This window comes from Columba livia, chromosome 12 (genome assembly GCF_036013475.1).
Source record: "Columba livia isolate bColLiv1 breed racing homer chromosome 12, bColLiv1.pat.W.v2, whole genome shotgun sequence".
In the NCBI taxonomy this organism is placed as follows: domain Eukaryota; kingdom Metazoa; phylum Chordata; class Aves; order Columbiformes; family Columbidae; genus Columba; species Columba livia.
Genome location: NC_088613.1, coordinates 19,525,546 through 19,550,578, shown reverse-complemented (window position 1 = coordinate 19,550,578; position 25,033 = coordinate 19,525,546). Strand labels below are relative to the sequence as shown.

Genomic DNA, 25,033 nt, shown 5'->3' with positions numbered 1-25,033 from the left:
CAGGGGGTTGTGGAGTCTCCTTCTGTGCAGACATTCCAACCCGCCTGGACACCTTCCTGTGTAACCTCATCTGGGTGTTCCTGCTCCATGGGGGGATTGCACTGGATGAGCTTTCCAGGGCCCTTCCAACCCCTGACATTCTGGGATTGTATGAGCACTGTCCTGTGTCTCAGGAACCAGCCCAGAACTGCCCGCTACACTTGACAACACGAAAGCACAGGAATTCTAAAGGTAAAACAAAAATTTGAGGGGAGAGATAAATACTTGTGAGCGTTTCACCCCCGGCCGAGCTGACACCGCGCAGCGGGGCCCCGGGCCCGCTCACCCCGCCCCAAACACGCACCGCGAAGTCGCGGCCTGGCCCAGAGCTGCCGCCGGTCAGGCCCCGCCGCCCCTGGGCCGCACTGGACCGGCCCCGCAGGCCGGAGCCCCCACGGTCCGGGCCCCGGTGCCCCCGTTCTCGCCCCGTTCACTCACGGCCGCTCCGGCCTCTGCCCCGCTGACGGGCGGACGCGTCCTCAGCCGGAAGTGCGACGCAGCGCTTCCGGTTGCACCGTCACCAGCGCGCCGCCCGCCGCAGAGCGCATGCGCGACACACCGCCTCCGGCGGCTTCTGCGTCCGCGCCCCGCCGGCAGCGCCGCTCCCGGTGCGCAGGGCCCGGCGGCGGGTGAGAGGCCTGGGAGGCCGCGCCGGGGCCGTGAGGGCCCGCGGACGGCGGAGCGCGGCCGCCAGGCCGGGGCACGCACTGCGCATGCGTGAGCCGCGCGGCTCTCTGGCGCCCCCTGCCGGCCGCCGCCCCGTTGCGAACCACCCGCCGGGAAACACGGGAGTCCCTGTTACGGAAAAGGGACGTTTTCAGCACCTTTCGATGCAGAAAGCGAGGGCGGGCAGGCATGGCTACCAGGTTTTCTTATTTTTTTTCCAAATCTGCCGTAGGCTGTAGAACAGGAGCTGAGGGGAGACCTTCTGATCTCTGAACTGCCTGAAAGGAGCTTGGAGCCAGGGGGGTCGGGCTCTGCTCCCCAGGAACAAGCGCCAGGAGCAGAGGAAACGGCCTCAAGTTGCGCCAGGGGAGGTTGAGGTTGGATCTGGGAACAGTTTCTTCCCCAAAGGGCTGTGGGGCATTGGAACAGGCTGCCCAGGGCAGTGCTGGAGTCACCAGCCCTGGAGGGCTGGACAGACGGACATGAGGTTCTCAGGACATGGGGCAGCGATTAATGGTTGGACTTGATGAGTTGCGCAAGCCTGGATGCTGGAGTAAAGCCAGCACACCAGAGAGAAAAGTAACAGCTATTGTATACAAAATCTTATCACCACATTCGCACTCTGAAGAGCCAGTTGGTTACACATTTGCGTATTGCATTACACAATCCTTTTAGCATATAATAAGCAACATTCAGCTAACGGACACTTCATCCAGCAGCCTGGAGATCTGTGTTAAAACAAGAGTAAACAAATTACATGCACTTCAAAATGTGTAAAGCTGCAAGGTCAGTCTGTGATTGGGTGTTTTGCAAGTCACTCTTATCTTTGTCAGACTGACCTAAAACTGACGGGGTTTACGTAGCTTTAGGTTAGCAGCTGCAGACAGGATTCGTTCTTTTATGTGATAATGACAACACCACGGTACAGTTGGGTTCATTTTAGTAGTTTTCTCTGAAGCGAGCGCTCGTGTACAGAAGGAATCTAAGAGAAAGATCAAAAAGCAACGGGATGGAAACAGAGGGAAGATGAAGTGCTGTCCCTCTTCTAGGTCGTGAAGGACTGAGAGAACTCTGGGATCAGCGTGTGTATAACACACTTTTAAACATGAACTACGGTGGCTGAAGTTAAAGAGCAAGTTGTGAACGACCAAAAGGAGAAGCGGCAAGACATGGATTTATCTCAAAAGCTGCCATTGAAGAGAAGCTGCCAAATGAAAGTATACTGCAATTAAGTTACAAAAGACGTACCCATCGTTGACCAAGTGACATGAGATAAATGTTTTCTGACCACTTGCAATAAAAGGGGATATTTTTCAAGTTTTAGATCCTTCTGCATTACAAGAGGGAGACAGAAGATTAAGTGATACGTTGTTTAGAAGCAGAATGCCTAGTTTATGTTTAACTATTAATAGAAGTATTGTAAGTAAGAAATTAAACAATTATAACTAATGTAATCAATTATTTCTTAGTATAGATATATGTCAAAATTTTCAAAAGTTGTAATGCATATGTAGTAATTATGTGAATATAAACAGCGCAAGAGCATCCAGTCTCTGGAGCACTTATGGAGGATGATTCCCAGTGTTCCCCAGCGCCGATAAAATAAAGAATGTCACTTAACGGTATAATTGACTCTGCGGTTAATTTTATTTCTTCATTTCACCTCCACCTCCAAAGGGGAGAAATCCTGTTTCTCTCACTAGGGATCAATGTGCTTTGGCTTATTGTTGCCTATGGTGATTAACGGATCACCAGCGTCTCCGTATGTAACAGAAAATCAGGATCTGGGAAGAGCAGAACACTGCGCTGGGCGGCAGCCAGAGGTCCCTCCCTTCCAGGCATCGCACGGTGCTGGCGTGCGGGACGTCCTCATCATCGGTTCACGACAAAGAGATTTCTTGTTACCGAGGGGAGGAAGAGCAAATGACAAAAATGTGCAGCTATGATGTTCCTGTCTTGGGGAAAACAGCAGCAACTGTCAGTCCCTGCGAGGAAGCCGGTTGATCTGGGCAGGGTTTTTTCCTAAGTGAGGAAAGAGCGCGGGCAGCAGCTGTACAGACAGGAACATCTTTGAAGCTGAAACCCTGCTCTACAAAAAGGAGCTGCTTGTTCTGCACAGCCGGTCAGAACGGGACTCAGGTGCATAACAGCAGCATTTAGTGATTTTTAATGAAAACAACCATGTTTCAGCACCACGCAGGGTGTTGTAGGGCTGGTTGTGTTACCGCAGACCACGGTGTTGCCGTGTGCCGCCACGCCGGTGCTGCCGGGGCTGTAGCCCCACGTCTCTGCTGCGGCACAGCGAGTTCTCTCAGACTCACGAGAACAAATTCCAGAGTGTAAAACCACAGAACACATCAGTTGTCACGGTTCTTTGCCCCGAGGGTACAAATAATATTGGAACCTGCTGACTGGAACGACTTACAGCTCAATATTATTAATACCGGGAGCAGAAGCTTTTTGGAGGGACCAGAAGAGAAAGGTGCTGCAGGAAAAGGTGTCTCGGTGCGGTGTTACCTCATCACTAGTACTGGCAGTGCGAGTAGCACCCTCCTCCTGCTCCTTCTCCACCACAAACAGGGGTTTTCTTGTTTGGAGAGACCGAGGCAGCTGTGAGTTGGATCCATTTGATTTTACTCCTACAGACAGTTCACCTTTTTGTTGTCTCTTGAATTTATAAATACTCTTTTCACACAGGCAATCTGGTAACAAAACAAACAGTGAAATTAACAGGAGCAATTAACAATATCCCCATGGCTTGTTTAGTCCTCTGTGCCAGCCCAAGGAAAGAGAAATAACCAACGATTGTTACCCAGGCTGGGACACCTCCTTTGGGAGGGATTTCTGGTGACATCAAAGATCGTATTCCTGCTGTTATTGTATCCAGTTCATTAGGAGTTAATCAGAAAAACCCATTCAGCCACCCCCTCTCATGTTACCTGTCACCATTTGTTACTGTTAGTTCCATCTCTATAGCAAACAGATAAACTTTGTATTTAGTACACCACTTGCTGTAATGCATTGCCCTTAAAAATTTTTTGGAAGAGTAAATTCAGTTTAAGTTTTGGTTATTAAATAGGGAGTCCCCTAATAGCTCACTATACCATAGTCTGGTGGAGTTATTTTTGTTCTGGGTCCATCTTATTATGGCTTGCCATAATTCTGATAGGAAGAACAGGAAATCTGTGTGTGATTCACTGCTGTGCATCACTCAGCACTTGGTAAACATCCAGCACACGGCTCTCTCCAAGCTTCTCATGGGCACTGGCAGGAGGCACTGCACATCAACAGTCTGGGGATGAGAATTTCATGCATTTCGCCTGCTCCCAGTCATCAAAACACGTTTCACACAAGGCAGAGCGGTGACAGCCAGAGCTTCAAGACCCTGCCCAGCTGCTGGGTACATTCATTTGGAAACAATTACTCTAAATCATGGAATAGTTTAGGTTGGAAGTGACCTTAAACTCCCCCAGTGCCCCCCCTGCCATGAGCAGGGACATCTTCAGCAGCTCAGGTTGCTCAGAGCCCCGTCCAGCCTGGCCTGGGATGTCTCCAGGGATGGTTCATCCACCACCTCTCTGGCCAGCCTGGGCCAGGCTCTCACCACCCTCAGGGGCAACAATTTCTTCCTTGTGTCCAGCCTGAATCTCCCTCCTTTAGTTTAAAACCATCACCCCTTGTCCTGTCACAACATGCCCTGCTAAAGTCTGTCCCCATTTTTCTTATCAGCCCATTTTAAGTATGGAAAGGCCACAATAAGATCTTCCCGGAGCTTCCCTTTTGCAGGCTGAACCCCCCAGCTCTCTCAGCCTGTCCTCCCAGCAGAGCTGCTCCAGCCTCAGATCATTCCTGTGGCTCCTCTGGCCCCTCTCCAGCAGCTCCATGTGTGTCCTGTGCTGAGGGCCCAGAGCTGGACCAGCACTGCAGGGAGGTCTCACCAGAGTGGGGCAGAGGGGCAGAATCCCCCCAAACCTGCTGCTCATGCTGCTGGTGACACAGCCTGGGACACAGGTGGTGTCTGGGCTGTAAGTGCACATTGCCAGGTCATTTTGAACTTCTCATCAACCAAAACCCCCAAGTCCTTCTCCTCAGGGCTGCTCTCAGTCCACTCTCCGCCCAGCCTGTGCTTGGGATTGCCCAGGACCTTGCACTTGGCCTTGCTGAACTTCACCAGGCTGGCACAAGCCCACCTCTCCAACATGTCATGGTCAGTCTCCATGGAGGAGAAAAGCAGCTGAGGTCTACCCCTGTCCTGTGCTGCCACACCGAGTGATCCAGCTCCAAACAAACAACTGAGGGAGACCCAGCCCCTTTGTTACAGCCTCACGATGAGTGTTGGGAATCTAGTATTTGGGTTCCAGATGAGCAGCAGAAGGATGTGGTGGAAGAGTGAGGATGCTGAAAACGTGCAGGACATGAAATAGCACGTTCTGTTAGAGGGCAGCGGCACTGCACACGCCCAAATAACGCAGCTTCCTACAGACATCCTTGCTGGCATTACTTGGGTCATTTTATAGAAGTACATCAAGTCTATTCTTGTGACTCACCTTTGTTTTGAAAACACACACACTTGGTTATTGAGGGTTCAGGTTCCACCTTCTTTGCTGAGGAACAAAAGACTATCAGACAAATCCATAAGGTTTTGCTAGCTGAAAAATGCAAGTTCTTACATACGTGCTAGTACTGTACCATGGTAAACCCTGGGAAAACCTGACATAAATACTGAGCAAATATCTATAAAATATTCTCTGACATGCTGTGTTATGGTACCACACATCACCTGAAACAGGATTAGCTGCATAAATCAGGATTACTCTTAGAAAAGCACAAGCCTGGGTGAAATCAGCAACTAATGAAATCAGTTTTGCCACTGGCATTTCCCCCCAAATTCCCCTGAAGGAAGCGTACTGTGTCGGAAATGGATTCTGCAGAGACAGAGTGCTGTTGTGAGGTCCCTGTGCTCGGCAGCCAACGCTCCTCTCTTTATATATGCACACGGATTTGGAGCCAAAAGGGGCGACCGAACCTGAACAAAGAAACAGCTTCACTGGTTTCTGTATTTGGCTGGCGCACACATCTGTAGACCCTGCGGAAAGACCCTGCAGAAAGCACTGCGAGCACTTCTGGGCCCTTTGCTCATTACAGCGAGTATTAAAAAGAAAAAAACAACCCAAACCGTCAGACACAAGAAATATTTGCCTCGGCCCCGTATCAGCTTTCCGGCAGGAGCGGAGGGATTAATGGCTGCTGGCAGGCTGCACGGCTGCGCTGAGCAAGTGCTGGGGGAAGATGGAGAGCTCTGGTGGGCCCAGAGACATAATTCACAGCAGATGCCTTTGCTCTGGGTTCTTTCTCTCCCCTGGTGTGATAACGATCCTGATTTATTAGTGAAGATACAGCAGCACCCTCTTCCCGAGTGGTGTGCTGACTTCACAGCCTGCCTGGGTTCTTATTAATACTCTTTATCCCTCCCATTTCAGAAAGAGCAACAGGATGAGGCGGAGGAGAAGCTGTTGCCTAGAGATCAGACCATGACGTTGATACCCAGGCCACGCTGCTTGCCAAGCGTTATTAACCAAACCCGTGCCATTTCTGCGTAGACTGCATGGTGGTACACAGGCTTACAGGGTGGCAGTGTTAAAACAGGCAGGAAGGACACACAACACCCGTGTTCCTTAGCACTTGGTGGCAGCATGCATGATCTCTTCAGGGTTGCAATCTGCATGCTTTAGCGTGCGGCGGTTTCCAAATCCCAGGCGCATCGTAACGGTGGGAAATAGTTTTCCAGAATCAGACTGGGTTTTAAGTATCAGCTCTCCTAGCACTGTTGTCTTTTTTCCACCATCCCTTGATGAATCCTCCACCCAGGGTGCGCTGTCTGCATCTGAAGTGTCGCGGGACACTCAGGACAGTGACAGACCCTGCGACCGGCCGGCTCGCTCGGCTTTCAGCGTATGCACCACCGGGTTCTAAATCGCACTATTTGCATCCAGCACTTCACACATACAGGATGAGCCTGTAATATAAATAACGTCACCCCGTCTCCCCCTCATTTATGTAATCTCTGCCTCTGCACAAACACAGTTAAACAGACTCCAAAGGAAAGTCCCAGTCGCTCAGGACTCGCATCTCACTGCCCGGCCCATCAGCTCGATCAAATCCTGACGCCCAGAGCTCTTGTCTGGTCATGCAGACTGACGCTCCCGTCTGGTGCAAAGCTCGTCTAGGGAATCTGCTGGGCAGGATCCTCCGGTCTGTCACTGGCCATCAGGCCTGGGCCAGTAAACAAGTCAAGCTTTCAGTGTTGTGAAGTTACCAAAGATAATCCAAAGCATCACCCAAAATGTCTGTTCTATCAGCCAAATCCAGTTCTATATCCATAGAACTGTTCTTAACGCAGGGCGGGCCTTGGGCCAAGTTTAGGCTGATGGAGCCTTTCTTGAGGAAAAGAGTGTGACAGCTGGTGTCTGACAAGGGATGTAAAGTGAGAGCATCCAAGCTGAAAAGCAACCTGATCTCCACTTGCTGAAACTCCTTCCCAGGAATGAACCACTCGGGATTCGTTCATGCCACTGGGTAAGATTTTGGTTTCAGGTAAATTTAAGCTAATTGCTTCCTCTGGCAGTTTATTTCTCTCACTGAGCTCAGTTTGTTAAAGGTCTGGAATGAAATTTAAGATACAGCTTTTGTAGACAGCTTATTATGAGAAAACAGGAAGTACAAACATGCTGAACCATTTGAAACGGGTAAAGCAGGCACACGTTTACTAAATTATTAATTGTAATTACTAAATACACACACTGTCCTAAGTGCAGGGCACTAGCCCAGGCTTTTGTCCAAGAAAGGCTGCTCGGGTGGGACAGCAGGATGGAACCCAGGTAGCAAAACCCACCTGCAATGTGATATAACATACACCCGAGAACTCCTCCTGGAGTGACCACGAAAGGCTTCACAAGCTGCAGTGTCCTGCAGACAAGCCTTGGGACCCCCTGCCTATGCAGGGATCTCGCTGCAACCATCTGTTTTTGTCACCTCAAGATTAGATTTGTGCACTTCATTCTTTGTGGGATTGCACCTTGAAACTACCGGGGAGCAAAAGGTAACACGGGATCCTGCTTACCGAATCACGCGTCGCCGTGAGAAAACATCACGTAACTGCTGCGGCCCTGCGTTCGCTGCCAGCAGGATCCAGGTGGAATTCAAGACGTTCGGTTTTCATCTGTAAAGCAGCGAGTTCTTTAGCAGCAGTGGGTGCCCTTTTCCTGTGCCAAAGTGCTGCAGCTGAGGCCAGAGGGAGAAATTAGTTTGGGATACTGTTCATGTGAGGAGCGAACCGAGAGCAGAGAATTTTTATGGAGCTGCCGCAGCCCTCAAATTCTTAGCTAAGTTGGCTGAAGCCAAAAGTTAATAGTCTCTTAATGTGCCGAAATACTCATCAATGTCACTGGTTATAGGAACGTATGATCTAAGGAAAAAGAAAATCAAGTATTTCAACAGCTCTGTTATGTATTTTAATGCATGGCACAGGCCTTTCAACACTTTCATAACTTGCACTGCCACCAGGTAAATCACAGCTACATTTACATTGTTGTTTGAGTTGGGCCAGAGTATCACGTCTGAGTCTGGAATTGTCTCACATCCAAACTGTTCAGGGTGTAAACATGGTCTAGAGCGATTCGAGCCTCACATCAAGCGCTGAGCAGACTCTGTAGTGGCTGGAACGTTGGGAATCTGCCTGGATGCAGAGTAACCAGGTATGTACTGATGTTCCTTAGCTCCAAATGTCTATTTAAAGACCCCACCCTCCTGCCCTGTTCTTTTTGGCTTTTTTGTACTTGCTTGTCCTCCACCCATTTCTCCCTGTTTAACCATCCCCCATTCTAAAGGCAAGAAATCTTTCCTGCTGTCAAAATCCCTTGTGCTAAACCTTCATTACTGTGTTAGTCTCTGCCGTGCGCTTGTGTCCATACCCACAGCTCTGCCCAGGTCTAGCCCACACCGCTCTGATTCACCGTCCCTCTCGCTATCGCGCTCCACACACCCATCGCCGGCTGCCCGGTGCCGGTCAGACGCCCCAGCCGACCCCTGGGCTCCCCAAGCAGCCTGAGCTCCCACTGCCTGGTGTTTCGGTTCAGCCCGATGTCCCAGGTATCCCAGGCGTGGGGCGGTGCTGGTGCAGGGATGCGCGCGGTCTCGGGGGAGTGGGAAATGCCGCACTCGCCAGCTGGCCAGAGGAAGCAGGAGACATCCAGGAATCTGGGGAGATGGAAGGGAAGAACAAGGCAATGAGACAGCAGGAACTGAACCCAGTGAAAAGCAGGAGCTTCCCTGTTCTCCCAGACACAGCTATTAAAAATCCAAGGGGTAAGTCATTGCATTACGCAGTGCCCAAACTCCTTGTCAAGCTGGAAGACAAGGGACACTGCACGGGTGACCGGTCCAGTGAGACGAGGGCTGCCCACACTGGCTGTGCTCAAAACTATATTTTTAGACAAAGTGCAGGAAAACAGTTTTTCATTCACATTTTTTTGTTGTCGTCAAGAGGCAGGAGAAAATAAGGGTCATCTGTCCTAAGGGGAAGAAAAGCTGGTAATAAACTGTCCAGTTAAAACAAATTACCTGGATCTCCTCTCCAAAGCTGGCAGCCCAGCAGCATTAAGTCTCCTATCTGCCCGTGTTTGGGTTGTTATTTAATTAAGACTGAGATAAGGATGACAATCTAATTACATTGAAATGTGAATCTGAGGTTGGAACAGCACAGCCTATGTACGACCCAGAAGATACTGAGGGAAGAGTTTCCAGGACGGGAAGACACCTACTTCCATTTATTAACAGGTTTTTAAACAAGGGCCAACTTGGAACCTGTTGAAGAGGGATCCAGCAGATACAGCCAAACCTTAAGGGCTGTATCTGGGGTGGTTTAGCAGGGTAGTGTATAAACCACCTCAAGAGACCATGACCCGAGGAGAGTCAGGTTTGATCAGGTTTGATCTGTTTCAGTCCAGCCATCTGCCCAACTTGTGATCTTTTTCCTGAGCATGGAATCATAGAATCATTTTGGTTGGAAAAGGCCCTTAAGATCATTGAGTCCAACCATAATGTGATTCTGGCACTAACCCATGTCCCTGAGAACCTCATCTCTGTCTGTTCAACCCCTCCAGGGCTGGTGACTCCAGCACTGCCCTGGGCAGCCTGTTCCAATGCCCCACAGCCCTTTGGGGAAGAAATTGTTCCCCAGATCCAATCTGAACCTTCCTTGACACAACTTGAGGGCAATTCCTCTAGTCCTATCACTTGCTACTCTGGAGAAGAGAGCAGATGGAGAAGACACCACGTCTCACAACTACCTTGTGACTGAGAAAAGGTGCCTTATTCTTGCCACTATCATCCATCCATACCTCAAAAACAGCAAAGCCAAAACCACCAAATGTGTAGTTAAATAACATCCCCTTGCTACTGAAATGGGGGCAGACAGAGCACTGAGTAGTCGGGTACAGCACAATCCTGTATCACCTCCTTCCCACAGTTACACCATGGTTACTCCTGTTAGAAGTGCAAGAACAAGGAAACTGTACAAGGAGCCTGAGTCCGATTAAACGCAGCTGCTCCAAAGCACCAGCCCATCTTTTGCTGCAGGGTTGGCTTCCCCACCTCGCAGCACCCCCGCTGCCTGCAGAAACCAGGACGGAGCAGATCTCCTCTCTCCCAGCCCTGGGCAGTGCTCGTGCTGCCCAGGTGCCCCCTCGCTGTCGGAAACTTGCTGCTTTTTAATATGTTAATATGTCCTGTCCTTGTTGCCCCTCTCCCCAGTTTGAATACCACACCCCTGTTCTTCCATGCCTGACTCCAGGGCAGTTAAGGGGAAACAGCTACTTCAGACTGTGCTGGCGCTGCCAAGAGCTGGAAAGAATCAACATGATCTGTGCGCTCCTGAAGTGAGAGGAAGACAGCTCCTGCTCGGGAAGTTATGTTTAAAAATAAGAAAGAAAAGCAAAGCCTTTCCTGTCAGCTCTTACAATGCTTCAGGAGAACCAAATGTTTCCTCAGGCAGTAGGAAACGAACAGGTATTTCTTACGGCAGCACTCATGTCAGCGTGAGACAGCCCCATAACTGCCTCTTGGTATTATTTTTGGGCACGTCAAGGACTGAGGGTGTTGAACAGCTTCAAAGTCACTTTTTCTGATTCTTCACACCAGCAGATCTCTCCTCAACTCATGGCTGAGCTTCACTGAGGAGAGATCACAGAAGAAAGTTTGACTTCCTGAAGCTATGGGTGAACCTGCTGTGTTGATTAATGGAGTTAATATACCCAAACTGCAAAGCTGGTTCAGTTTTCCAGCATTATATTCCCCCCCCGAACACTACACTCCAGCACCATTTCAAGTTCATCTGTCCCAGACTGACAACCCTCTTAGCATTTACAGTCATCCCAGGAAAAGGATTTGACACATTCTATACAGGGAATGTATTTTTATGGCCAGGTAATGAGCTGATAGCTGTTTGTCCCCTCGAACAGCCAGGCAAGCAATCGTGGCTCTGAAAAACCTTCTTCTCGATTCCAGTCACAGGCACGCCAGACTGGAGCCCGCAGATGAAATGGAAACACAATTTTCATCTACATCAAAACACGTTTTCAGCTTCTGGTGGAGAGGGACAGGCGCTGGGTGACATCCAGCTGGATGTGACTAAGGAGCCACCTGGGGCCAGCAGCCACCAAAGGGAACTGAGGAGGGAGGACTGGACCCAGATTGATCTTTCCAAGAAATTAGCTCACCAGCTTCTAATCAAAACTGGATTCAAGCCTTTGGGTTTGGAAAGGACCTCACTAATACATTTCTCACCACTTGTCTTTTGAATAATTTGGGGTTTCACCCTGCATGAAAGCCGCGTTCGGTAGCGCAGAACTGACCTGCACACAGCGGCTGGACCTTCCTACACTGCAACAGGTTCAGCCTGTTCACAGGCAGTGGAGCAGGAGGAAAAATACATAGATAGAAAAGTTACATGAGAACCATCACGTACAGGTTCAAAAACCAGGCAGGATTTAAGTCCGATAGGTTGCTTTTTGGGGTAGGACTCACGGCCTGTCTTTAGCAAAGCCATGACTATGCTGCTTTTTCAAACAGCAGACTTAGACATAATGTTTTGAATGTTTAGATACAAAACTGTGGCTGAAAGATGCGTGTGCTATCGCCACAAATGCACAACCACTAATTAGCCAAAGGGTGTGTGTTAACCTACCTACCCCGTGCAGCACCACATAGACGTAATAATGCAAAAGTCTCACCTTTCAGTGCTCTGCACTCTTCCACCGGTGTGGAAAAAAGGCTGGGCAGAGGTGGCACCATCTTTGAGCTGCTCTCGCTTCTTCAACACCTGGACCCCAGGGGCTGGAAGGCGCCACACAAGCCCCCGTGGGGCTGAGCTGCTGGCTCTGCAAAGGGAGCAGCTGTGTGGAGAGAGGGGAACCCCCTTATTTTTGCATTATTATCTTTGTCATCCCCAAATCCTCTCCTGACCCAGATCTGAGAATATGTCCATTTGAAGGGCTGCACGACCACTGCTTTTTTTTAGGGGGTGGGGAGGGAGGGCTGGATTTAAACAAAGCGCGTGATGCAGGAGTTCTGTTGTTCCAAGATTGTACTGGGATCATTTCCAAGGATCTTGAACCTTTTCAGACCAACGGATTTCCATCTGCTTACACCAGCAGTAACTATTGATCTTGGTCTCTGGTTTGGCAAGTTAGAAATCTGAAATCAGAGCTACTCAAACGAAAAACACCGTGTCTGTTGATCCAGTTTGCTGTTACAGCCTCACCATTGAAGCAAGCAGAGCCTCAGTGCTCTGTGTAAACCATCTTCCACAGCAGAACAGAAGTGAGTTATGGGAAGCCAGTTTCCATCCCATCTGAGGAGAGAGCAAATGACCAAATCCCAGTAGATAAAAGCTGTAATTACAAGCTCATTATTTAAACAGTGTATTTCTGCTGCTTAATCTTCCTGGGTTCATTCAGCCACTTAGAAATCTTTCTGAAAGGATCCTCAAAAACTCAGCAGGTCCGAGTCATTTTGAATATTTTGTTCTGCATTCCTCAGAACAGATTTAAATAAATTCCATTATAACCTCTGTATTTTAATAATTGTAAAACCTGCAGGGCAAGAAGTGAAACCACTTTCCACATACTGAGTTTACCAACATCATCCATAATGTGTAAAACAAACCCAAACACCAATAAAACCACACAAATGCTCTCCCCCTTGATTTTAAGAACAATTTACATCTTTTAACATATTTTTTTTCTGCTTTAGCAAGGCAATGATACAGAGATGAAATTAGCAGAAGTACTACAATAACAACATTATTTCCTGTGTTCTTCGTGAGCTAATGGCTTGAGGCTCTGAAACCATTTTGATGTCAGGCAAAACAGAGCTTGGCTTCCAAGCAGGCAAAAGCACAATGTCTTTAGCAATCATGCAGCTCGTACCTGATAGCGATATATTAAGCTCCTTATTTATTGTTCTTACAGGAACTTTGTTGGATTGTATTACAGTTAGTACTCTTGTAGTCAATGTAATCTGCCATACTTAACCCTCCTGCCAGGTTCTTTCTTCTCTCCATTATCCTGTCAAGCAATTTAGTTCTTTCTTAGTCAATAAATTGCTAGAGAATTAAATTAGTATTGCTGCTGAAATTAGTCATAGAGGCAATGTTATATGGGGCCTGATTAAAATATTCTCCTGAACAGAGCATGACAGCTATATTCAACTAAATAAAAGTGATACATCAGTTCTTTCCAGTCTCTTTGGGCCAAATTCTATTACCTGAGTGTAAAACTACAATGAGTCTGCTGATTACACTGAAATCCCTATGTTTCACTCTAACGAAGCAGAGAGCAAATCTGGCTGTTAGCCTTGGCTGAAGAATTGGCGTTTGCATTATGCTTTTATCGTTAATTCAGAGATTCAGTGGGACTCGTCCAAGCCCTCGCTAGCTGGCTCACAAAATGTCTCCAGAACACCACCAAATAAACTGGCCGTGTCATTTCTAGAAGCTGCAGGTCTCTTTCTTCTTCCCAGGTCAGACAGCACTGACCCAACGGGCCGGTACTGCAGAGTTTCTTCTTTAAACCGGCAGTAACCACATGAAGGAATCTGCCTCCTTTTAGCTCTTTCCAGGAAAATTCTGAGTTTGAAATAAAGGTGGTGGGAGAGGAAGGGGCACAAAAAGCGGCGCCTCCTTTCACCAGCACTGCTGTCCCTTCTACAAATACGGTGACTTTTAGCTCATGCTGCACTGCGAAGGTCTCTCCTGCTCCCCCGTGCTGCACACTGATGGATTTACCATCTTCTGCATCCTTCTAAAACTCTTTTATGGACAGGGGTGAACTCTGAAGGGACTCAGAGGCCTGGCCAAAAGAAATGACCGCAATTTTGGTGTTTCCACAGCACGGAGATGAAGGGAACATAGATTTAAGTGGGTGAGAACAGGCTTCCATCCCTCAGCGGTTCACTCACCTGGTGCCAGCGCTGCAGCTTGTTCCCTCAGCACCTCACACCAGGATCTCAAACGCAGCCGCTCTCGTGCAGTCCTGACACGGAGATTCCCCTGGTTAACGTGTAAAAAACATGACAAATTTAGCAATACCTCCAGTTGTTTCACAGGGTGATGAAAATCATCACTGAACGAGACACGAATGAGGAACTGAGGAAGGTAATGTTACTGCAGATTGAATTGTCTGGGGAACGGTTTGAAGCAGAGTGGGGAGCAGGTTCCTAGATAAGCGCTCTAAGCACGCAGGAATGCAGGCTTGCTTTTGTCCAACAATGATGCCCTGTATATCTGACACCTTACTAGTGTACAACTGCTGTCACATGTGGCCATATTAAGTAACTTAGAAAAAATTGGATTTGGAGTATATTTATCTCTTTTCACTTATTTTCATTCTGTTTCTCCACAACGACCAGATAATTAATAGTAGAATGTATGTGACTGTGTCTGAGAGGAAAGGAAAAAAGGAGCCTGTGATATGTCTCCCCCTTTTTCTTAAAAGGGGATGTCTGTATTTGTTCTTAACCTTTGCAAGCAACCCTAAAATATATTTAGACAGAAGCAAGTGAAAGTGAAGGCTACAAATAGCTTCAGTTTCAAACACATGAAATGATAAACTGGAAAATATAACAATTTGCCAAAAGATAATTAAGATATATAACCCTCTGTCAGAAAAAAAAATATGAGCAGGATGTAGTAAAAATATCAGGACATGGTTCCAGTACAGTATTCTTTCTGTTCCCTCCTAATATGGGGACTAAGACTCCTTGAGAGAAATCAACACTGTATTCAAAATAAAAAGCAACAGCTGCCACCTTCTATAACACAGCCATTAAATTAATAATTATGCAGGGTGGGGGTGCAAAAAGCAACCCCTAAGCACCCAGTGGGACTCAACTTGCTAACAGTGTTCTAGTGGAAAACAGTAAAGCTGAGTCAGCTGAGAAATGAATCTGCACGAGGGACAAAGGACAGCAAAGAGCTGGTGACAAACCGCTGGTCGAGGTCTCCAGAGGCAGAGCCAGGCTTTGGGGACCTTGGCAAGGAAAGATGGTCATGTAGCATCAGTGGTTTTAATAACAGTACATACCTAGAGCGTGCTGAGCAAGATTTCTGCGTCTTCTCTGCTTTTGTTGCTGCACAGTAAACCAGGAGTCCGTACCAACTTAAAGTGACCCATGTAGAGCCACCAAGATGCTGAAGGGAGTGGAGCATCTCCCGTGTGAGGAAAGGCTGAGGGAGCTGGGGCTCTGGAGCTGGACAAGAGGAGACTGAGGGGGGACTCATTCATGGGGATCAATATGGAAAGGGGGAGTGTCAGGAGGATGGAGCCAGGCTCTTCTGGGTGACAACCAGTGACAGGACAAGGGGCAATGGGTGCAAACTGGAACACAGGAGGTTCCACTTAAATTTAAGAAGAAACTTGTTCCTGGTGAGGGTGGCAGAGCCTGGCCCAGGCTGCCCAGGGGGTTGTGGAGTCTCCTTCTGTGCAGACATTCCAACCCGCCTGGACACCTTCCTGTGTAACCTCATCTGGGTGTTCCTGCTCCATGGGGGGATTGCACTGGATGAGCTTTCCAGGGCCCTCCCAACCCCTGACATTCTGGGATTCTGTGATGTAAAACCTAAGGGGAAAAAAAAATAAATCGGTTACGTGATTTTTCTCACAGTCACAAATAGTGGTTTATCTGCATTTTATCGTCATTCATCATCTTAAAGCACCAGCTGAAAATGAATATATTATTGCAAATCCCCACCAGGCTGCTAACCTGTACAACAAAGCACACGTTTGCTCTTAGGCCACTGCGTGTGTGAAATGGATGTGATCTCCGCACTGGCGCAGACTGAAAACGCGCATATGAACTGTTCCTGCAGCTCAGGGGACAGGAAATCATTTGCTAAGCCTCTTCGTTTCTTTTGCTCACATACTAATATATTGGTTTAGTTTCCCTTTGCATTTGTAGTTTTCCTCACTTCTTGGCTTTTCAGGCACTGGTCCAGTATGACCTGCTTCGGTTCATGTTTTCCCCATAAATAGTGGAATATTTTAACCTTTCCCGTCCCTTTCAACCCATTTTTGTCTACCAAAATAGATTTAAGCCTGGCGCACTTCCAGTATGATCTTTAATCAGGGACTTGAACTGTGTCCTGCGGAAAAAAAAAAAGTTAATTATACGTGATACATGTGTTAAGCACAACCTTCAGGACAAAACTTCCGATTTAAGGTTATTTCATAAGGCATTTTCTTAGCTTCACAAGAACTAGATTTACCTAGACAACACTAACCTTCCACCTAAGTGAAGAATGAACTGAAGTCCTTTCCTCTGGTTTGATTTATTTGGTTTAGCCTGGTAGATTGTAAGATACAGGATTTCCTGAGTGCAAAGCAGCTTCACACAGACCAAACCCCTTTTTAGCTTTGCATCTTGACAACAGCAGAATTCTCATTGGTAAATAGACCCGTAAATAGGTGTTAGAGACCAGTTTGTCTGCAGTCACCCACAGGAACAACCCCCTCAGCTCCTCCAGGATCCTGTAGCCACAGATCAGCCTGAACTCACTCTCCTGGTTTAATTCTTGCTGTCGGTGATACATGTAATTGTGTACCATCTAAAATAGTGACACTGGAATATTTAGCTCTTTGGATAATCAACCTAACACTGCAGAAAAGTTTCAGAAGATGCCACAGACAGTGGTTTCTGAAACCTTCTAAAGACAGGAGTGCTGCCAACAATTAAAGTCAACCCCAAAAGGTTGAATTAGCAAAACCGAACTCAGAAATGGAAGCAGCAAAAAGCAGCAAGGAAAATAAACCTTTCAATTTGAGAGACACACAGGATGTGCACAAACACAACCTTTACAATGTTATGTAGATGCTTCTGCTCAGCTCAGCAAGTGCGCCAAAGAAGAAAACCGTACAGAAGGAAAAGTGCTGGTCATCTCCTGATCCTAAGTGTGATCGACCAAGACTGAAACAGACCAAAACTGAGCTGGCAGTCTTGGACTCGAACATACATATTCAACAAATTAACATTTCTGAGAAACAGTAATTTGATTGTTTCCTAATTTCTGAGTTCTTTGCCTTCAAATATTAGCATTTCTTTTCAGTTCCTTGCACCAACCTTGTTACTGACCTGTAAATAACTTTAGTCTGATAGGTTGCTTTGTTGGATGATAATTAGCTAAACTCCTTCTTAGGATAATTTACTTCAGAAAATAAAATTTGGTCCAGAAACAAAACCAATCAGTGCTCCCTCATGCTTTTGGGAAATTTGCTCCAATCCAACATGTTCCCTGGCCACCCAATGACACAAAAATAATGCTAATCCTGGCAACATTCGCTGCAGTGATAAAAGTGTACGGTGCTAAGGAAGGCAATGCTTTTTCACACCAACAACTGTACAGAGTGCTTTGGCTCTCTAAAACACAGATGTTCTCTTGAATGTGCTAAACATGTCCTAAATAACCTTGGTGAGTTAGTGTCTCACCCTTAATTGTTGCCAGTTTTGATTCCCTTAAGAAATGGTACTTAGTCCCTCCACCATTTGTGCCTTTTCTTGGTGCTTTCAGAGCTCCTGAATAATTTGACGGATGTTTAAATTTTTGCTGCCTTAGCTTCAGGTCATCACTCTCTGTCCTATCACTGTGTGAAATGGATTACGCTGTCCCACAGGAAAGGAATTAACAAAGTAAGGGAAATATACTGGGTTACCTTGAAGACAGTTAGAGCCTCCGGTTATGTCTCCTCAGAGAAATCTCTTTCCTAAATTATATTAATGTAGTTGTCTCTGTCTTTCTAGTGCCAAAGTCTTCATTCCAGTGCCCTCTACGAGAGAACTTGCCCAACAAATGGCAAAGTTTATTACTGATCACCCGTGATTAAGTTACTTTTAATAGCACAAAAGAGCGCTAATTTTCTCTCAAGAGTTTCACATTCTCTAACCTAAACAGACATTATCCTTGGGCTTCCAAAGAAAGTTCTGGCTGCTTATACTGTTCAAGATAAAACTGTCCTAAGGATTGAAGCTAAGGCTGTCATAGTCATCTCCATGAACACCAGCTCAGAGCGGCAAAAAAGAGAAGAAAATGTCTTTTACAAGATAGATGATCCAATCAAGAAAAGCTAATCTGGGGCTGATGCTACAAGTCCTTGTAGAAAGGACGGAGAGCAACTAATCCAAGCAGAGATACTGCAAAGAAGCCAACTGATTGATTTGTCTCAGAGCTCTCATTGTGGAGATATGTACTTCAGAACTGCATCTTCCAGTAAAGAAAGAGAAGTATGAAAGACTGAGCTAATCAAATCGGCAACGAAAATAAACGCAGAGTAAACAACCTCATAGAATGGCTAAGGCTTCTGAAAAGAGTTATGAATTAAGTGGCGTCATTGCTGTTCTCCAGAAAATCAATGGGTTTTAGCAGCATGGCAAGAAGAAGGGGGCCTTAAAGAAGCCTGAGTCCTAAGAAAATTAATCAAGTTGCAACTCAAACAGATAAGCTGCCTGAAAACGAATGAGAAAGAAGCTACAAACTCTTTACTTGTATCAGATGATAAGGGAATTTCATACACTGTTTTCCCCATAGGAAATAGCAGCCACCTCTTCTGAACATATCAACAAAATTATCTGTTACAGACAGGGTGAGATTTACCTCGTAAGGGTTTTGAGAAACTGCAAAACTCCTCCTAATTGTTTTAGGATGAGATTAAGACCATCTAAACATCCCTCAGGTTTGCATTTGATGAGATCTACCTTGTAAGGGTTTTGAGAAACTGAAAAAGTCCTCCTGATTGTTTTAGGATGAGATTAAGACTATCTAAACATCCCTCAGGTTTGCATTTGATGCCATAGTGGCAGTCGGGTCCCGCAGAGGATTCAGAAAACTGATGCTCTGTGCACCCCTCTGACCTTACAGTCAGTGGGTTGTCTCTGCATCTTGTGCTGGCGTGTAGCCCCGTGTCAGGCACACAAGCTCCAGGGACATGCAGACACATTGCTCCAGTTGGGGAATAAAACTAAAGCAAAACCACCAAAATTACCTGCTGATGCCACTTAGGGCCCCTCTGCAGCCAGCGGAGAGAGGATGGTGCATCCCTTTGATGCTCTGGATCCCTCGGTGGCAGTAAATGATTCTGAGCACAGGCTGGAGAGGAAATTCCTTCTTAAGATGGTTCTGATGCCTAAAACAAGTTGTCTGAATCTTGGCATGTGGGGTCAGGAGATTAGAGCCCTGTACTGTGATGGACTGAAAAGTGAACACAACTAGAAGGGAGTGGGTTTCAGAAATATGCTGCTGCAGAGACAGCAGAGCAGGCTCAGGAGGGATTCAGAGCCACTGAAGCAATGACAACTCACTGACAATTTGCCTCAGAGACATTGTATATGGTTATATGATCAGAATATATACATAAATGTGGTCTGTGTCAGACACTCTTGCTCTTTAGACAGGTACCTCTGTAATTGTCCTCTACAAGACTCTTTAAAGGGCAGGTGGCTGCTCTTCAAGGCTGGAGAAAGGACGAGATGAGGCTCTTGCTATAACCCCTGCAGCAGTTCCCATCCTCCTGCAGCCAAAACTGCCTGAAGAAACCATAACTGTAGGATTTCACACTCTATATGTGGCTACTGGCACTGCCTGCCAGTCCCACAGTTTACATGAACATGCAAAACTGGCCAGCAAATTAATCTCCTAGCCAGCAGAAGGGCTACATTTTTGCCAGTGCTGCCCCTCTTTTAACTCTGTGAATGGACTAGGAAAATATGAAATCCCTTTTTAGAACTGTATAATAAAAAGAAACTCCCATCTATTCCAGCCAAACCAAGATTTACCCTCAGAAGTGCTATAAAAGCATGCGAGGTCTTTGTCCTTACGTTGGATTTGACTTTCAGTTACCTCATGTAAGGTCTCTGTGAAGAAAGCAGAACATCCTTTGATGGCATGTTTATGACATAAAATTAATAAAAATCTGGAATGGTTCATGTGAGAACTATGACAGTGATTACTGCTAAAATCAGTACTACTAAGACTAATAAACACTGATTAGAGTCAAAATAAACCAATGAATTTCCATAACATACTACTTAAGGGAATACAGGCGATTTCTACATACGCCTTCTACCCCTATGCTAGTCCAATGGTAGGTGCTCTTGTCCCGTAAGCCTGTGCATTGGTGACGTTTATATGATTACTCTGTGTGTCTGTAACTGCCCTGTCTTCCAAAACAGATCCATTGCTTTCTTTTACATCGATGGGAACTTACAAGCTCATTCTTCCCAGTTAAAATAACATAACCCTCACAGGTTCTTTGATGTGATGCCCAAAACCCAGCTACAACAGAGACAGGTTTGCATGTGGGAACAAAAAAGAAACCATATGAGACCACTCTGGGCTACCAGTGCCCCAAAACAGGCCTGAAGGATTATTTCTAAATTCAGCAGCCTCATCTTTGAACATTTGTGAAGAATTTTCCTGCTTATTGTAGCTACATCCGAAATGTATTGGGGAAGAATGAAATGATGTAAGCTGAGATCTGGGGATCAGGATATCCACGTTCCCAACCCAAACTGGACACAGACTTGGCCACATTCTTAGCTGTGCGACTCGCTGCGCTTCAGCCCTTCGGTGACAGCTCTGAAAGAGGCATCGCCAAGCCGAAATTTCTCAGCTCCTAAGGAAAGCACAAATTGGCACAGAAACAATCAGAGACACAGGTCTCCAAAAAACAACGGGCATAAAGAGCAAGCTGAAATTCGGCTCTAGACAGACATAATCTAAAACAAGGACTGCCGAGATGAAAGGACAAAACTATGAGTGAAACAGAACCTCCGGGGCCTTGTCCTCCTTTTATTTATGCCATCCCAAGACATACTAGACAAAAAAGTTACACTGAGCAAAAAAGCCAAGTTTTTGTTTTCTTCGTGATTATATATGTCAAGCAAAGGGATGAGTTATATACAAGAAGTGTGTAATTGTCTGAAATACCCCATTTTGTTGCCTTTGAACCAGACTGCAAGGTATTACATTAAGGGGAAAAGAAAAAGTCATCCAAAATCACCGTCTCTTTATTAAAACAAAAAATGCTCAGCACCTTGGGACTGTAATGAGAACAAGAGGTTTATTAGCAAGTCTATTTTCAACTCAACAGTCTTAACTAGTTTCCCGCTGTGTTGTTTCCCTAATAGGCCTCTGGATTAAATGCAAAGTTTCCTCTACTAAATGAGGCTTCAGACTAATGCTGGAAGAGACCATGGATTTCAATGAAGAGTTTAAAAACAACAACAAAAGTGGTTGTTGTTTAAGCCCTTTGCTGCCCTCTGTTCCTCCTGGAGAATTCAGAGCCAGAAGCAAAGACACAGAGCAACGGATTAAATCACCAGAGGCTGAACTGGAATTTTGTCTGCGAATTTTGAAGACTGAGATGGACGACACAGCGGCACAAGGGACACACGAGGGACCAACAGCAGAGTAAGCGCTGCAGCAAGTGCTGCGGACTCTGTCTTCCCCCGGTACCGATCTGGCTCTCCCAGCCTTTTCTGGCTTTTATCATACCCAATATTTCATTTCCTTCCATAGACACTTGGCTTCTGTGTTTCCTTCGCCTCTACAAATCCACTGCTCCCTCTATCTCTCTTCTCTTCTGCAGTTTTTCCCCTCCATGCTCCAACACCTTCCTCCCGTTCCCCCCTTGTGCAGCGTCACGTTTTGCCCAGATCTGGCTCAAGAAGTCTTGCACACTCTATTTCTTTCTTGTACACTCATATCGGATTGTGCCTCAGTTTCTCTGTTGGCAATGCCAAACGTCCGACCCACAAACTTATTATTTATTGATAATATTTATCAATAAAAAAGATTATGCCACAAAACAACTAAGCGATATTCATGACATTTGAAACCATAACTCCTGACTGTTACCTGCAGGAACTATATGGGCAAGAAGGATGAAATATTATGGTATCCTGTCCTGTATCAACAATAGCGTGGTCAGCAGGCCAAGGGCAGTGATCCTTCCCCTGTGCTCTGCATTGGTGAGGCCACACTGGAGTATTGTGTTCAGTTCTGGGCCCCTCAGGTCAGGAAAGAGATTGAAGTGCTGGAGCGGGTCCAGAGAAGAGCAACAAGACTGGTGAAGGGACTTGAACACAAGCCCTATGGGGAGAGGCTGAGGGAGCTGGGCTTGTTTAGTCTGGAGAAGAGGAGGCTCAGAGGTGAGCTCAGCACTCTCTAGAACTACCTGAAGGGCAGTTCTAGCCAGGTGGGGATTGGTCTCTTCTCCCAGGCAGTCAGCAATAGGACAAGGGGCCATGGGCTTAAACTCTGCCAGGGGAAATTGAGGCTGGAGATCAGAAAGCAATTCTTTGCAGAGAGAGTGGTCAGGCATTGGAATGGCTGCCCAGGGAGGTGCTGGACTCACCGGCCATGGAAGTTTTTAAACTGAGATTGGACATGGCACTTAATGCCATGATCTAGTCAACGGACTGGAGTTGGACCAAGGGTTGGACTGGATGATCTCTGAGGTCTTTTCCAACCCAGTCAATTCTGTGATTCTGTGATTAAGCTAAGTTTTAAAGAAAATCTCTTGTGAAATACACAGACTCCAGACTTTTCTATACGGTGTCACAGTTCCTCTCCAATTTTTCCTGTTTTGCTTTCTTACTTGTACACGGCGCTGCTTGCCCATGGAGGGGAGCACATCAACAGGCAACTCAGCTTTCTCCAAAGGGCAGAACATGGGCCATCAACTCTGCAGGTCCAGAAGGCTGTCCCACACGCTCCCCCTCTCTAAACAGCCACTGCAGGGAAAACAAACAGTTTACATCAATATACACGGGAAAATATTTGGCTTGATTACTGGTGGTAGTAGCAAGGAATTAAGTCAGCTCCTGGAATCAAGACTTCATCTTCTTCTCTGTGCTCATATTCCTTTTTATGCTCTTATGATATATATAATCCGAAAAACTGTCTTTGTGACTGTGCACCAAGCACAGGTATGGAAGTTGCTTTCTGTGACAGTCTTTAAATCCCTCTCTGAACCACTGTGGCCCAAAGCAAACTCTCCCACCCTGGAAGATAAACCATCTTTCTCTGATCCAGCTGGAGACTTCGCTGCAGCTGCATTTTGAACTCCCACTGATGCGACATCAGCACCAAACTCAGTGAGTGATCAATCAGGGAATCAGGGGCATTCCTCCCCTTTACCTCTACTACAGCAACCCCTGTAGGGCCAGCAATTTTTAACACCCAACATTTGTATCACCACAAAGATGAAGACCTTCGGAATGAAAATTAAATGAAGACAAATGCCATGGAGAAATTCTAAAGCAGCCTGGGAACTAGTGGTGGTCTGCACTGGACATATAGCAAAAGGATCATTATAAACCTCCATATCACTATTTCAGACATATTAAGGGGAAAAACTTGTTGCATTTGAAGTTGCTAGAAGGCTTGCTGCTGCTTTCAGTGATCCTAGTTTCAGCCCAGTGAGACCTGACCCAAATCTAGAATAAGGTATAGAGAAGGAAACAGATTCAGATTCCAATCTCAGCTCCATCATGGATTTTCTTCATTCATTCTCGTAAATCACTTTTATTACTTCTACTTCCCATTCTCAGTCTGTAAGATAAGCATCAGCTCTTTTTCATAAGGCACTACAAGCTTTTTTTTAATGTAAAATACAATGACACCTTCTGATGGACAAATGAATATAATTTCTTAGAGGAAAACAGCTTTAAAAAGCCAGAAAATCTCTCTTTATTCCCACATTAAAACCAAAGTTTCCTTTAGCTGAAAGCCTAACCAGACCTCAGAATAGGCTGCAACACATGCCCAGATCTGCTGAGAAAGTCCTGGGTAGACAAAGAGTTTCTGATTCTAGTATTAATTTTCAAAGATTTTGCATTTAAAGACAAATTCCACATTAGTGTTTTGTTGCTGCCATTATCTGATCTTGAAAGATGCCATTATATGATCTTGAAAGATGGTTGGGACCTCAGTTAGGAATTCTGATGTAAGAATAAGAGTTACTTTTCATGCAGTCTCTGTCAAGCTATTAATCAACTTAGAAAAGTTGATTAATCAATGTGGAGACTGTTGAGAGAAGGAGACATAAGAACTTATAAATTGTTTGGAGGCTGGAAGCTGGTGTGAATAATCAGGCAGTTCGAGGAATGGTGAAGATGAACCTCTCTCTGTGCCCACACGAGAAACTAATTTTCAATTAAGGAAGCCGTACTTACGGGCACCAGCACAAAATGCTGTACATTGAATTTCTCTTAGGAAATGTCACAACGACCTCATGAAGCTCAAGTTCAAGGCAATTGTCAGAAGGCTCAGTGGGGTAGAAGCCATTAAAAATAAGGCTCCTAATCCTTTACCTTGATCTTAATATATCCAGACTTGGACTACGAGCTGCACTGGTGCTGTGGAAGTGGGGCAGTACCCTTCTTGCATCTTTTATTTTCACCCCTTGTCCCTTATTCCTCCTCAGAGCACGTCACACATTCCACAGTCAACATGTGCTGCTTCGTGGCACGAACTCTAACCTTTAATTTATTTCTCTAGCCTGCACGTAGGCAGAGCTCTTCAGCAAAGGGAATGCAAGGATTTCTTAAGCCCAGCTTTCCCTCTGCTCTGCTAAAAGCCAGTCCCTGTCATACCAGACCCACACACCAGCGTTTCTCCTGGTTTGGAGAATAATGGATACAGCCACCACACTTGGCAAGCTAAACCACTACTTGGTTTGGAACCAAGCTATATTTGGGTGACGTTTTTAAATTCTTCTCG

General features: G+C 46.3%; 1 long non-coding RNA gene across 5 annotated transcripts in view; it reads right to left on the bottom strand.

Annotated features, from left to right (window-relative positions):
• The window catches only part of LOC102083831 (uncharacterized), a 28,650-nt gene extending 5,347 nt beyond the window's left edge, over positions 1-23,303 (bottom strand). The window contains exons 1-6 of one of the 5 annotated variants that reach the window (XR_010465771.1): positions 22,908-23,291; positions 15,345-15,879; positions 14,221-14,311; positions 12,524-12,613; positions 11,994-12,155; positions 344-8,961 (exon numbers count right to left, since the gene is read on the bottom strand). This is a non-coding gene — a long non-coding RNA (uncharacterized LOC102083831). Of the gene's footprint in view, positions 1-343; positions 8,962-11,993; positions 12,614-14,220; positions 14,312-15,344; positions 15,880-22,907 lie in introns of all 5 variants that reach the window. The other 4 variants (XR_010465770.1, XR_010465769.1, XR_010465772.1 and 1 more) reach the window with 4 other exon arrangements.
• Positions 23,304-25,033: the final 1,730 nt, after the last annotated feature.